Consider the following 4,288-nt stretch of genomic DNA (forward strand, 5'->3'; position numbering starts at 1 on the left):
ACATGCGCCTGCTACCTGTCAGTACACAGAGAGACAGACCTTGCAGCCAAGCATGAACCTGCCTCTGGCTTCAGCCACCACTGTCACTTGCCTTATCTCCTGCCACTGGACGCCAACAGCTATTGTAGCCGCTGTGAACTCCACATAGTTATTGCCACCCAGCTGTGCATGCTTAGTGCTAAGTCATGTCTGACTCTTCGTGACTTACAGACTGTAGCCTGCCAGGTTCCTCTGTTCATGGGATTGTCCAGGCAAGAATACTGGAATGGGTTGCCATTTCCTTCTCCAGGGGATCTTCCTGACCCAGGGATGGAACTCGGGTCTCCTGCACTGCAGTCAGACTCTTTACCATCTTAGCTTGCCACCAAGATTACATGCAAAGATTATAATGTCATGGACAACAGCTGCCTGAGCTGACAAGATCCCATGCCCCTCCATGAGACACCACATACCCCCACACTTAGCACCCCTCACCACTCTACCTGTGGCCAGCATATACTCTAGCATGTTCCTACCTGCAGATGAAAGTCTTTCCTTACCTAAATCAATCAATCATGTCTGGAAGAGGTGACTGCTTCTTCAAATCACAGATGCCTGTGGTAGGTTATTGGGTCATGAAGACTCAAGAAAATATAATGCCTCCAAAGGAGGCAAACAACAAACGAGTAACCAATCCTCAAGAAATGAAGATTCACACATTGCCTGACAAAGAATTTAGAATAATTATCCTAAAGAAGTCCACAGAGGACTTCCCTGGTTGTCTGATGGTTAAGACTCGCCACTTCCAATGCAGGGTTCAACTCCTGGTTGGGCAACTAAGATCCCACATGCTGCATGGTACAGCCAAAAAAGAAGAAAAATAATAAAGAAGCTCAGAGAGCTATGAGAAAACATTTAGCAAAACCAAGAAAACAACACAAGAACTGAATGAAGAGTTTAAGATAGAAAATAAGAAAGAACCAAAGAGAAAGTGTGACACTGAAGAATACAATGACTGAACTAAAAAAAAAAAAAGTAGTGGGAAATTTCAACTACAGAATTGATCAGGCAGAAGACAGTATCAATGAACTCTAGGACAGATCAAATGAAATCATTCAATCAGAAGAGAAAAAAGAATAAAAAGGAATGAAGAAAGCTTCTGAGACTTAGGGGATACCATCAAGTGAGACCATATTTGCATCCTGGGAGTCCCAGAAGAAGAAGAGAGAGAGGACAGAAAGCTATTTAAAGAAATGGTGGCTGAAAACTCCCCAAATCTGTGGAGAGACATGGACATCCAGGTATATGAGGATCAAATTTCTCCAATCAGTTTTGACCCCCTGAAACTTCACTGAGGCATATTATAATAAAACTATCAACAATCAAAGAAAAACAGAGAATCTTGAAAGCAGCAGGAGAAAAGAAGTTCATCACACACAAGGGGGACTCCCATAAGGTCATCAGGGCACTTCTCAGCACAAACCTTGCAGGCCAGGAAAGTGGGTGGGATGATGTATTCGATGCTGAAAAAAAATAATAACCTGTCTAGTTATATCTACAGTTCTGTTTCACTTTGTAAAGTTGTAAGTAAATAATCAAGCTCTATGAAAGATAAACATTGTACTATTTCAGTCATTTTACTGAAGACTGCCTGTGAGCAATCTCATTTAATCTTCAGAAAGAACCCCATTATTATCCTCATTTATCCATATATTCAGAAGTGATGTGTGGAGACTTTAAATAACTTACATGTGATCACAAGACTGTAATTATCTGAGACAGGATTAAACTCGGCAGCTTGACTCCAGAGGCCATGCATTCAGCCATTTAGAGCTGGTTTCAAACACAGGCCTGTCTGAGCCTGCGACCTTCAGTCCTACACTATCTAGATTTTTTTCTTGGGATGTGGAAAGAAGGGATCCTTTAGGCCTGAATGGGATTTTGGAGATAGTTTCAAGGCTTGATAATTTTGCTGGAGCCTTATTCTACATACCTTTTCTTGTTGGAAATTAAATAATTGATCTAAGGGCAAAATCATGACTTTTTCAGTAAAAACTTTGGCTACATCTTTAAGTCATACTTATTTGAAAGGGCCACAATGTAAGTTAATACCAGCATGAATACATTTTGAATGATTTGTTGCCAGAATCAGAGGAATGAGCTTCATTTGTTCATGTGTGCTCCAAGATGTGAACATAGCAGATTGATGATCACCAGGATCCTTTTACTGGAAGGATAAGAAACAGTATTGGAAAAAAATCAAGGATTTTCACAAATTTATTCTGGAATCTCAGAGAAGAAGTAAGGCTCAAAGAATAGTTTATATTGCATTAGCCATAAATCTCACTAGCAGGAATGAAATGTATACAGTGTTTATGATAAAATGCTTGTTGTTAGGAGCTGTCCTTTTGGGCACCTATTGGTGCAATCCAAACTTCTCGTGTCCATCAGTGCTGTGGACAGAATGACAAGTTCTGTTCCTGCTCATTACAGTATCTGAGGCAGAAATTTCAAATGTAGTTTGTATTGCTGCCTGACTTGGGTGCTAGAACACATTGTCAGATATTTCTCTGTTATCTTTTAGTTCCTAAAGAAAGATGCCTTCTTTTCTCCCTGATTCTTATCATTTATTTTTGTTTATTTATTTTTGTTGGCCATGTCATGAGGCATGTGTGATCTTAGTTCCCCATGCAGGGACTGAACTTGCACCGTCTGCTTTGGAAGGGTGGAGTCTTAGCCACTAGACCACCAGGGAAGTCCCAGAAAGATGCTTTATTTGAGACATCTATTTAAATGTTATTACTATTTTATTCTCCTTCAAGAATTCAGTCTATTTTTAAAAACATCAAACAACAACAACACCAAACAAAAACTGCCACCCGAGAATACTTTACCCAGAGAGTGACATCAGCAAGATGCCAAAGTAAGTAGTTTCTGACTTTGGTCCCCCTCACAGAAAGAACAGTTAGTAACTATATAGAGACAGGAAGGCTTTGTGAAGATCTCAGAGCTCAGAGTGAGGCTAAAGCACCCTGTTGGGTCACAGAAAGGTCATTAGAAGGGCTCAAGAGCAGAACTTTCACTTCGACTGCATAGCCCCTCCCTTGCTCCTGATGCTGCTAAGTCCCTTCAGTCGTGTCCGACTCTTTGCGACCCCATAGATGGCAGCCCACCAGGCTCCCCCGTCCCTGGGATTCTCCAGGCAAGAACACTGGAGTGGGTTGCCATTTCCTTCTCCACTGCATGAAAGTGAAAAGTGAAGTTAAAGTTGCTCAGTCGTGTCCGACTCCTAGCAACCCCATGGACTGCAGCCTACTGGGCTCCTCCAGCCATGCAATTTTCCAGGCAAGAGTACTGGAGTGGGGTGCCATTGCCTCCTCCTTTAGCCCACACTAAAAGAGTCTCCCAGGGCCTCCAGTTACTCCAGTGGGACAATAAAGAGCCCAAAGTGACCATCCAGCTTCCCCAGAATTCCAGGACACTTCTTGGGGGGCCCACTTAGTGCCCAAGGTATCACTGGGGGGATCAGTTAAAAACAGAGAAGGGGAGGCAGGGCTCAGAGTGATGAATGTATGGATCTTGGCAGACTGTTTCTGCTACCAGAGGCACCTGAGTAGGGATTCCCACCAGTGGTAGGCTCACCTGCAAAGCCAAGCTGGTGGAGAGCTTAGTTGGCAGTCTGCTTGATTTGGGTCTCCAGCCAGCAGGCTGACCATCCCAGGGAGCCCATTCTGGAGCGCTGCCTGGATACGGAGGCAAGTCATCAACTTATCCCACCTGCTGAGATTAGCCTCCAGCCCTGCCAAATGAGGATGCCTGGCCAGTCAGTGGGCAACTGTGAAGCATATTGTACCAGGACAGGAAGCAAGTCAGCAGCCCCAACCAGCTGCTGAGAAAGGCAGAAGGAGGGGACCAATTCCTCAAATGCACAGATGCCAACATAAGTATATAGTGATCACCAAGAATCAGGTAACCATGACACCACCAAAGTAGACGAATGTGATCTAATAACTGACCCTAAGGAAAGGAAGATCTATGAACAGCCTGATAATGAATTCAGAATAATCCTTTTAAAGAAATTCAGTGAATTACAAGAAAATACAGATAGACGATTAAGCTAGACTAGGAAAGCAATGCATACACAAAATGAAAAGTTCAACAAAAGAATAGAAACCATTAAAGAAAACCCACAGAAATACTAGAGCTGAAAAATAGTGAAAAAACTGAAGAATTCAATAGAGCTCTTGTTAGCACATGCAACCAGAAGAGGATTCCTCAGAAGAGGAATCAGTGAACTTCATGGCAGATC

This window comes from Cervus elaphus, chromosome 14, assembly GCF_910594005.1.
Source record: "Cervus elaphus chromosome 14, mCerEla1.1, whole genome shotgun sequence".
NCBI classification, from domain to species: domain Eukaryota; kingdom Metazoa; phylum Chordata; class Mammalia; order Artiodactyla; family Cervidae; genus Cervus; species Cervus elaphus.